The sequence below is a fragment of the Solenopsis invicta genome, chromosome 4, assembly GCF_016802725.1.
Source record: "Solenopsis invicta isolate M01_SB chromosome 4, UNIL_Sinv_3.0, whole genome shotgun sequence".
Taxonomy (NCBI): Eukaryota; Metazoa; Arthropoda; class Insecta; order Hymenoptera; family Formicidae; genus Solenopsis; species Solenopsis invicta.
The window spans coordinates 17,254,329-17,266,544 of record NC_052667.1 but is presented as its reverse complement, the minus strand read 5'-3'; the positions used below and the strand labels follow the sequence as shown (position 1 = coordinate 17,266,544).

General features: G+C 34.1%; 1 protein-coding gene and 1 long non-coding RNA gene across 3 annotated transcripts in view; both read right to left on the bottom strand.

The window, feature by feature from the left end:
• The window catches only part of LOC105197011, a 255,685-nt gene that overhangs the window by 174,961 nt on the left and 68,508 nt on the right, over positions 1 to 12,216 (bottom strand). The gene's annotated exons all lie outside the window — the stretch shown is intronic.
• On the bottom strand, positions 6,879 to 7,325 carry LOC120357464. Its single transcript, XR_005574470.1, has 3 exons — positions 7,311 to 7,325; positions 7,042 to 7,210; positions 6,879 to 6,933 (listed from the first exon to the last, which is right to left on the bottom strand). It is a non-coding gene; the product is annotated as an uncharacterized LOC120357464 (long non-coding RNA).

Below are 12,216 nucleotides of genomic sequence, written 5' to 3'. Positions count from 1 at the left end.
CTACAAAAAGTATGCTAACAAAATTGACTATAACAAAGTATGTTTCTCATTTGCGGTTTTCCTACTAACTAATCTGTTGCTAACATTTGCAATTGCAGAAAATGTTATAAAGGATAATATAAGTTTCAAAGTAATTTTAAGTAATCTTACTATTATTCTGTGGAGAAAATGTTTTTTAAAAAATAATATTTTTTGTACCATCGGTATTTTGTAACGTACTTTTTCAGAACGAGGATAATGAAATAATCCGAAATTTTATACGCTAATGCCTTGATAGCCAAACCATGTTGAATGATTAATTTTTGCATGATTCATTTATACACGTACACGAGTGAGCGCGCGAGCGCAACCCCCCTCCACCACACACACACTCACACACTTATACATAGAGATCAGACCTTCGCTACGTCACATCTTGCACATTTATTCACGTTATTATGCATTTTTTCAAAGGCTTTTTTTATTTTAGCCGTGATATTGGGTCCGCCATTTTGAATTTTCTAAAAGACCCAACGACATCAAGAACTAGATATTTCAACAAAAATTTTAAGCCCTTGTAGAACATTTTATCTCAAAAATTGAAATGAGCAGCAGGGATGGCTTTTTGATGGAGAATGCCTCTCATATATACACATATACACACATACACGCACGCACGCACGCACGCACGCACCCAGGGTTCGAACCTGGCACCTCCGGATTAGAGTCCTATATAAAGAGAGAAGCGACATCAAACCCCCACCACAACCTTCAGTATCCAATTGAGTCCTCCACCGTCATTTTGGGACCGCTCTAACGTCATCAAACACCATTCGTATCATTCTGCAAACAGCTGTGGTTACACTATGGCTGCTCGCTTAGCCAATCAAGTATCAATCAGATTACCAATCAGAGCTTCGGACATCAATGTCGCTTCTCTCTTTATATAGGACTCTACTCCGGATTGTCCGGTACCAGTGTCTTACCACCTCGACCACCGGGGGACAGTGATATTTCTCGCAATATTGGTATATGAGTGACAACGCATTTCTAGGCGCGTGATTCAAATTACAAATATGTTATTAGACCGATAGTGTAACAACACAATGATAGTAAGAAAGCCTTCATCGGTCGTAGCTAGGTCTTAGTGCTTTTATTTTTATTTATGTGATTTTATATACTTCTCTGAATTCAACCAGAATGTGCGCCGAATTAATTTTCGATCATAACACAGCATGTCGAATAAGAATTAGTAATATCACTATTTATATTAAATTAATTAATTTAATATAATACTTGATGCTGATTTGCATCTATATACCCATTCCCCCCTGAAAAAACTGTAAGAAATTTATTGCAAAAAATAATTTTTAGGGGGGAATGAGTATATAGATGCAAATCAGCATCAAGTATTATATTAAATTAATTAATTTAATATAAATAGTGATATTACTAATTCTTATTCGACATGCTGTGTGACCGAAAATTAATTTAGCGCACATTCTGGTTAAATTCGGAGAAGTATATAAAATCACATAAATAAAAATAAAAGCAGTAAGACCTAGCTACGACCGATGAATGCTTTCTTACTATCAACAAATAATTTCATTCTTATCTATACGCAGTTGCATGCAACAAAAAAAAAATAAGATGCTTTTAATATTTTCTTATAAGTGTCACCATTCTCGAAAGTTATTTTGCCGAAAAGAAAATATACATTTTCTTCAAGGAGTGATTTTATCCCCTAAAGCTATAATTTGATGCAAGTAAAAAATGATTTTGTGAACTATTCTACTTGCACATAATATTTTTAAGTTTACTGAATTCTCGGGTTGCCCAACATTCGTCAATAAAATATTAACCATTGCAATCAACTGTTCTACAGTCAAAATTAAATAAACGATATTTTGCTAAAAGAATTATTTATTCATAACTCGTTTTTAATTTTACAAAGTATTAGGTACATACTTTGACACCGCCAACAATATTTGACTGATTTTAGCAGTTGAGTTCAAAAAACTCATTATTATTTTATTATTTCAATCACTATTACTATTATTATTTAAAAAATTCTCATTTTAATATTCATTGTACTAATATTCATTGTACTAATTTGTCTTTAACACTCTTTCGTGTAATACGCGATTAGCAATACATATGAGACGAATCCGATCCAGCGCAGAAAAATCGAGCGCACAAACAGGTACGTATAGCGTGCATATATAAAAAGTTTGTTATTATTGTTCAAGAATAGTACATCGAAAAGACTTTGTTATACATGGTTGGATTCGTATAAAAATAAGCTTCAATTCTGTCATTAAAATATTCGAAAATTTTTAAAAACAAATATGAAGTAGTGGGGGAAGTATAAAAAATAATAAAAAAGTTTTTTTAATTATTATTGTGAAGTACTCTTCAAGCCTTTCAACTTTTATTTAGAACATTTTTCTCTATCTCTTACTTTCGACGATACACGCTTCGAAAGAAAAAAACTGATTTTTTTCAAAGGGGTGTTCCACTCTCTAAAAGTGAGATTGGGAAAATATAAAAAAATACGTGTCCCTTATGTTAATCTGTAGAAAGAAAAAACAGATTGTCTCCAAAGGGGTGTTTCACCCCTTTAAACTGAAATTGGACACGAACAAAAAATGTTTTTGTGTTATGGGTGAATTCCTCTATGTGTACACAAAGTTTTAGAATTTTTTGAATTTTCGGGTTTGCAAACCTTCCTTGTGAGAAGAAAAGTCTTTTACCATTTTTCATTATTTGCAATAGTTATCAAAATAGAAATTAGTAAAGTTTGTCAAATGAGCGCGTATTTTCATTACGCACACGGAAACCGCCCGTCCGTTGCCAACCCATAGGGAGCCGCAGCAGGCGGCGCGCTGAGGCGGGTAAGACTAGAGTCCCTAGAAGTAGAGAGTCTGGACATCTCGGGGTTCCACGTGATTGGATGCACATGATTGTGCACCTAAAATGGCAGCACCAATACAGATCCCTATTTAATCCTCTTTAGCCAATGCGATAACAGCATACAACACGTTCAAGTGCACACAATGATAAACATACGGGGTGCGCACAATTGGACACCGCACGATTGGACACCACCACTCACAGCGGCCGATACCTAGAGTTTTTCCGTTGGTTTGGTTAGATAAGTCAAGATGATTGGTTGATGTCCAATCGTACTGTGTCCAAAAGAGTGTCACCCTAAACATACACACACATAAAACTCACGTACATACACTGACATATTCATCACCGACATTTTAGGGGCAGATGTCCCTTAGAACATATAATACTGGAAGGAGCATAGTCTCTTGAAAGTGTCGTCGAATAGATTGACAGAGATAGATAGATGATGATACTAGTTTGTAATGCGCATGACCAGGAAAGCGCGGGCAAATGAATTATAGCACAAAACAGTATATGTATAAAGGTCAATAAAAAACTAATTTATGATAAAAAAAATATTGAAGTGACAAGTGACAAAATATAATTTATATTAACTGAATAAAAACGCATTCAAATGTGAATAATAATTTGTATATTTATTTATTGGTTATCGAACAGTACAAGTTTCATATATTTGTGCCTGATATAATTATCTTTTTCACAAAGTTGCTTATTCGTATGATGGATTCGAATCTTTAAATATTGTTTAATAATTAATCTAATCATTTCTGTTCTGTGATTAAAAAACAGATCTTGTAAATAATTAAACTTACATGTGATATGTAGACGCCTGATCTCGTTCCTTGCAAATGTAGCAATACATTATTGTCACAATTTCGTAGAATAATGTTCAATTCTTCCAAAGGGGTTTTTTGATTACGCGTCCTGAACTCAATACAACTCAATACTTACAAAGCTCAATTGAAGGTTAACTTAGATGCCTTGGATGGCGACCATGCACGCATCTGTATGGAGCATGCGCATTACAAGTTAGGACCATCATCTCTCCATCTTTATCAATCTACTCTCGGACAATCAAATGCACGGGGCTGATAGGGCTATGCTCCTTCCAGTACTATATGTTCTAAGAGATGTCCACACTTTCTACTTCTAGGGATTCTAGATAAGACAGCCATTGCTGCTTCTGAATATAAAAAATTTTTTAAGGGAATAAGTATTATTACTCAGCCGATTAAAGATAGAATGGCATTCAATGTATGAAGTTCTAAATATTGAACCTTTCTTGAGAATTTATACCATTGCATGATATAACTAACGGAACTTGAACCATAAGAATCCAAAAAAAAAAAATCTGGAAAACAGTATCAACCACGATTTTGCGTTTTAGAACTTAAATTTGGATTCGTGCTCAGTGACCTCAAAAGAATAAAAAAAACATATTTTGTGGAGTTTGTCTTTTAGAACTGTTGAAAAATAACAGTTAAAGATATTAAGTCCGTTCTGTTTTATTCATTGTGTTTGCATTTGAATGATTGGTGTAAGAGATGAGCGGAAGGCGCATTCTGCAATAAGTTGATGCAATGATTCGTGAAGGAAGCATGGTGGAAGGATAACATGGTGCAGTTCACGCGTGTCTCTCTCTAAAAGTTTGCCCTCTTTGTCTATTGGTGGGTTATTATGTACCAGACAGCCAACAGTGAAAAGCAAAATTATTTAGCGTCAGCCTGTTGGTATGCCGAATCATCTGTCCTTGTTTCATGCACTTATTCAAGTATCTGCTTCTCTTTCTATCGGGAACAATTATGCACATGAAGTGTTACACTAATTTTTGACCGAAGATTCGGTTCATTCGGTTAGTTTCCTCTAGAGTCCTATATAAAGAGAGAAGCGACATCGAACCCCCACTACAACCTTCAGTATCCAATTGAGTCCTCCACCGCCATTTTGGGACCGCTCAACGTCATCAAACACCATTCGTATCATTCTGCAAATAGCTGTGGTCACAATATGGCTGCTCGCTTAGCCAATCAAATATCAATCAGATTACCAATCAGAGCTTCGGACATCAATGTCGCTTCTCTCTTTATATAGGACTCTAGTTTCCTCCATTTCCTCTTCATCGCGAGAACAGGTGTGAAAGAAATAGGAAACAGCATAAGAGTTCGCAAGAAATTGACAAGCCTTTAATATGTTGTAATACAGATAAAAATATGGGACACGTATTTTTATATGTATTACAACAGGCCCACATGATTGTCAAGAGGATAAAACACGCTCTTGAAATAAATTGATTTTTTAATTTCTGAAGTAATACCGTCGAAATGGTAAAAAATATAAAAAAAGTTTCAAATAAAAGTTTTATATATTTCTATGTATTTTATAACACTTTGTTTAGATTTTTTTTAAATGTCATTTTTCTCGAAATTCTCCTTCTCTCCTAAATTTCTGAAAAATTTAAAATTTATTTTATATGAAAACTTATAGCATATTTAACAACAAATTCAAACATGTATGGTAAAGTTATAGTTCGAAAACACATTTTTCAGAAATAAACTAAAAATATCTATATCGCTATACACGCGCCCCATCCATATCTGCTTTATGGCGTCTATTGTTAATATATATTTTTTTTTTCATGACTACAAGACTTTCGTATTATTATATTTTTATATAATTTTTAGGTTTAATTTTATTGTCTTTTTATTTTTTATTTATTTATTTACTTAGTTATTTTTTATCTATTTATTTTTTATTGCTAAAAATCTATACAATAATGAGGACGCTCAGAATTTAACTGAGCGAAAATAACTGTATTTGCTTGTCTTATTGTTAAGCCTTTCCAATTTAATATTTAATTTTGATATAACAACAAACTTGTTCAATTGTAAAATATTAAAAAATATCACTTACATGCAAATCACACCTTCCTTCTGACGTATGTAAATCGAGCCATGGAAATATACATACAAAGATAGAAAGAGAAACTAACATGTGTGAAACAAAGAAGGTAGATCCAGCATACCAACAGGCTGACACTAAATAATTTTACTTTTCACAGTTGGCTGTCTGGTACATTGTAGCCCTTGCAGAGCAAAAGTGGGCGTGGTTTAGCCGAACTGCACACACCATCATGGTGGAAGGGATAGCATGGTGTGCTCAATTTGCAGCCTTCTTTCTCTAAAATCTGCGCTCTCCGTCGTTTTTCTGCTTCTTATTCCAGAGGGCTGCCAACTGTGAAAAGTTGAAGTATTTCACTTTCTAAAGTCTGTACACCTGATATAACTGTCTTTGTCGGACGTTTCCTATTTTCACTCTATCTCTTTTCTTGCAGATAGTTACCGCTGTAAATAAATGTTATTAAATACAACACGACACAAAAGACTAATTGCGCTCATTGTAAAAAATTAATAAAAATTAAACAGTTTGTGTAAAATATAAAGATTAATAGTATTGAATAATAAAATAATATTTGAAATAACACTACAAATATAAATATCGTAATAAATTTTACGGTAATTTTAATAATAAAAAATAAAGTTCTTAAAAATTTAAAAAACAACTATTGATATACAAGAATTTTTTCCAAAACAAGAAATAAATAGAATTATTAAGTCCACAAATCATTACAGAATATTAATTTTTTGTAAATAAAAAATTATTGAAATTTGAAGATATTTTTTCATTAAAAATGAAAAGAAAAAAATAGTTAAGATAGTTAAATTGAATTAAATAATATTCATTGATTTTATGCTTGAGCCATGTGTTGGTGTTTTTGAATGAACTGACTAAGACAATCTCTACCGACAAAATGTGAAGAAATAAGTCATTATTTTTTATGCAAGTTTCATGATAAATATAATAATTTATTATACACAATTCTTATATTATACAGTTTTTAGATACACATAATTATTTATTATTTTATACATTTCAAAGTTAAAAAACTAAGAGCTAAAAATTCTATTTGATTTTTTTCATTTTTTTCTTGTTTTTGGTGGCGTTCAACACATTGCATATGTTTCCTCCAGCCTTCGATTACTGTAATAATAAAACAAAACATCATTGTTTATTGTATATACCAAGAATTTTGTGGTAAATTAAGATAGCAAATTACTATCATCAGTAATCGTTCAATGTTGTTCTTACCTTCTAAATCGACCCTTCGGTGATTCTGCATCTATCATACATTCCTGTATATTCGATGGATCATCAGGGCTGACGAGTAACTCGGAAGACTACATGTACATTTTCGTGGATGACGGGAAGCGGAAAATCTTCGGCTATGACTTTGAAGTCCATATTACTTTCATTGTTACTAAAATAGAAAATATAAATGTTACTTTGATAATGTTATGCAAAAAAAGGAATGTATTTTTCAGTAATTAATACATCAATTATTATTTATTCATTTTTACCTATTTTCCGTTTTTGGTAACAATAATGTTGGAACTGCACTCGGCAAAAGCGACTGTCTTCGAATGTCCATAGGAGGTCGAATCTTTTTACTTCTCACAAACAAATATTCTGTGAAGTGTGCTAAGCATATATTTGCTGAAAATTCAAATGACAGAATAATAGTTAAGTTAACTAACAATTAATAAGTTAACAATTGTCTTAGTTTACATCAAGCACTTGATGTGTGCTATGTAACTTCCTATTAAATTATTTTAATTTCGACAATACGTATAAATGTATACATGATACGTACATTTAATTATCTTGAAACATATTGTATCAGTTTAATATACTATTCTTTAAATTTATTGCAAAAATTAAGACAATTAAATAGAAAGTTGTTGGTTAGTATATATATCAAGTAATTGGTGTTAGGTTAGGTTGCTCTATTAAGATACAAATATTTACAATATTTTCTTTTGGAACAGTATTGGAATGTTGTGTGTGTGCCTGTATGTGTAATACAAATTGCAATGGAAATAATGTCATTACAAAAAATTGGCTAATAATATTTAATAAGACTTACCATTCTTAATATTTTTCGGCATAAAACTCTCTCCGATTCTCTGAATTCAGCCTTCACGCATTACTGCATTTTCCGGAAATCGGAAAAAGCTTACTTGCGCCGGTAAGTACGTTTCGTTGCAATTTTTACACGATTTCACTACACAATGTACCATTTTCACTTTATTTTACAATAAAGTTTAAAAAATAACCTCAAAGCACGTGTTGTTACTATGGACGCTATGAAGCAAAGACACTGAAATTGGAGCAATGACGCTGGCGGCGCTGGTATGACAGAAAAAGACGCAATGCATGCACTCGTACGTGTGACAAAGATGCGACCATCTAGGTTCAGCAACTTTCCGACATTAAATATTTCATTTTTTCACAGTTGGCAGCCTTCAGGAATAAGAGACACTTTGCCGTGAAAAGGGGCGTGGTTTAGCCAAATTGAGCACACCATGTTATACTTCCACCGAACTGCACACACCATGCTATCCCTTCCACCATGGAAGGAAGTCAGTCGCGTCGGTCACTTTGTTGAGTTGAGACGTGTATGATTGTCCGTTCTTTGTATTAATCTCTTATTTTTAGTTGTCTTAATAAATTTATTCACTTGTAATCATTGTTCAGTTTCCTCTCTTTGCAGATCCTAAACTTTACAAGAACTAAATATACGAGGACTATTTTTTAATTAACCTCCGATAACATTGTACAAAATGCTTAATTGCAATACAGAATCCGTTCTTGCGCAATTAAGTTGGTAGCACTGTTACCTGTATCCCCACCATTGGTCACCTCAGTGAAGTTAGCCGGGCAACTTCAACGTATCGAACTTTAATTAATTGCATTTGTTTGGTGGTCGTTTGGTGGTCTTTGGTAGTCTAGTCCGATCGTTTGGTGGTTAGTCGTTTTCCTGTAAAATAAAGAAGTAATTTTCGGTGTGAAGTTAGCCGGACAATTTTTATTTTTCAACCGATTTAACTCAAACAGGGCTCATTCAACGCGGAATCGTTTGATGGTCACGAATATCACGATGAAAACGTTTGGTGGTCAATCGTTTTCCCGGAAAATAGAAAAAACCGTACGCTCACGCCATGGGTTGCATGAAAACGTGACCTAAGCTGTGTAATTTGGTGGATAAATATTATTTTTCAACCGATTTAACTCAAACAGGGCTCATTCGATGCGGAATCGTTTGGTGGTCAACTGTTTTGTTGAAAAATATATGTACAAAACCCATAGGCCCACTTTTTTGTTCATAAACGATTCGTTTCATTACGAACGATTTCAAAAATAGGTACCCAGGACGCGATGTGAATCAGCCAGTAAGTTATTGCTCCGGCCGTCACGATATATTTCATCATCAACTCGTGTGCAATTATGCGTGCTTGCCATACAAAACAATGCAAATTGGAGTACAATTGTGTTTTTCATCATTTGAGAAGCGATACCTTTCAGAGGAAGATATATAAATTAAGTAATCCGATATTTATAAACTTTTGTTTCGACGTGTTTCTTTCTCACGTTTTGAATATGGTTATTCGTACATTTACACTTTGACTTTTATTGGCAAAAGACAATTTGTTCTACTCCGCTAGTACTCCTATTCACAGTATTCCGTTAACATGTTTTGTCGTAATCGCGATTTTGATATCGTTGACTCAAGAATGTAAAAATTTATTGATAATAAAGATAATTAACAATGCACCGATACAGACATGACGATTTTTTTTCAGAAGTACATTGGATATGCTACAACCTGCTGATCGTTATAATGGGATTGTATGCCAGTATAACAATGGATAAAATGGACAACTTAAAAGACAGCTAAGGTGCAATGTCATTTCTGTCACAGAACGAGCAACACTTTGTGGTGGCTGATAATGACTACAGTGGACAGACTCATTGTTTGAGGATGAAAATGCTACTATTGTTACACTATACGAAGATCCAGTAAGTTTGTTTTTATTTTCATCAATGTCTTATATGGCATGTTGCACTAAACAGTAGCATAGCTATACCACAGCTATATTGGTCTAAGCAAGCAAGGAACTGTCCGTTACTTTCTATAATCTCAAAAATATTAGTAAATTTGAGCTCGATGTATAGGTCCTCTTTTCAATTTTGTTAAAGCTGTTTTAATGTATTAAGAAAAATGTTTAAAATGTTTAACTCCATCTCTCTGTTGTATACGAAGGGCTCACTTAGATTCTTTTGGTGTTCTTATCAATAGAGAGTTCTGTAAAGAGTTGTGAATGTCAGTGGATTAGTTTACACCGTCCGTATGATACGCGTACTATACCATATATTCGTATCAAAACTGGATTTACACCGGCATAACCAGATATTTAATACGGATTTGATATGGATATAGTACTACTTGGTACGCGTATCAAACGGACGGTGTAAACTAATCCACTAACATTCACAACTCTTTACAGAACTCTCTATTGATAAGAACACCAAAAGAATCTAAGTGAGCCCTTCGTATACAACAGAGAGATGGAGTTAAACATTTTAAACATTTTTCTTAATACATTAAAACAGCTTTAACAAAATTGAAAAGAGGACCTATACATCGAGCTCAAATTTACTAATTTTTTTGAGATTATAGAAAGTAACGGACAGTTCCTTGCTTGCTTAGACCAATATAGCTGTGGTATAGCTATGCTACTGTTTAGTGCAACATGCCATATAAGACATTGATGAAAATAAAAACAAACTTACTGGATCTTCGTATAGTGTAACAATAGTAGCATTTTCATCCTCAAACAATGAGTCTGTCCACTGTAGTCATTATCAGCCACCACAAAGTGTTGCTCGTTCTGTGACAGAAATGACATTGCACCTTAGCTGTCTTTTAAGTTGTCCATTTTATCCAGTGTTATACTGGCATACAATCCCATTATAACGATCAGCAGGTTGTAGCATATCCAATGTACTTCTGAAAAAAAAATCGTCATGTCTGTATCGGTGCATTGTTAATTATCTTTATTATCAATAAATTTTTACATTCTTGAGTCAACGATATCAAAATCGCGATTACGACAAAACATGTTAACGGAATACTGTGAATAGGAGTACTAGCGGAGTAGAACAAATTGTCTTTTGCCAATAAAAGTCAAAGTGTAAATGTACGAATAACCATATTCAAAACGTGAGAAAGAAACACGTCGAAACAAAAGTTTATAAATATCGGATTACTTGATTTATATATCTTCCTCTGAAAGGTATCGCTTCTCAAATGATGAAAAACACACTTGTACTCCAATTTGCATTGTTTTGTATGGCAAGCACGCATAATTGCACACGAGTTGATGATAAAATATATCGTGACGGCCGGAGCAATAACTTACTGGCTGATTCACATCGCGTCCTGGGTACCTATTTTTGAAATCGTTCGTAATGAAACGAATCGTTTATGAACAAAAAAGTGGGCCTATGGGTTTTGTACATATATTTTTCAACAAAACAGTTGACCACCAAACGATTCCGCATCGAATGAGCCCTGTTTGAGTTAAATCGGTTGAAAAATAATATTTATCCACCAAATTACACAGCTTAGGTCACGTTTTCATGCAACCCATGGCGTGAGCGTACGGTTTTTTCTATTTTCCGGGAAAACGATTGACCACCAAACGTTTTCATCGTGATATTCGTGACCATCAAACGATTCCGCGTTGAATGAGCCCTGTTTGAGTTAAATCGGTTGAAAAATAATATTTATCCACCAAATTACACGGCTTAGGTCACGTTTTCATGCAACCCATGGCGTGAGCGTACGGTTTCTTCTATTTTCCGGGAAAACGATTGACCACCAAACGTTTTCATCGCGATATTCGTGACCACCAAACGATTCCGCGTCGAATGAGCCCTGTTTGAGTTAAATCGGTTGAAAAATAAAAATTGTCCGGCTAACTTCACACCGAAAATTACTTCTTTATTTTACAGGAAAACGACTAACCACCAAACGATCGGACTAGACTACTAAAGACCACCAAACGACCACCAAACGAATGCAATTAATTAAAGTTTGATACGTTGAATTTGCCCGGCTAACTTCACTGAGGTCCATTGGTCGGAATTTCCATTGTTAGTGACAGTAGAGTAGCGAGTGTGTAAACATATCAACTACGATTGAATCTATCACCAAGTGCGAAGTACAGTCGTGTTCATTGGCTGTGTTCCGATATAACTGCCAGTACTGGCAGTGGTGAAAAATCCGTTCCGTTATTGGTACGCAGCGCACTGCGACAGCATCTAGTAACATCAATGACGTCATGAATGGTAGCCATATTGCCACTGTGACTACTGCAGCTTCCAAGGTGAGGTAGCTACAGTGCAATATGGCTACTATGC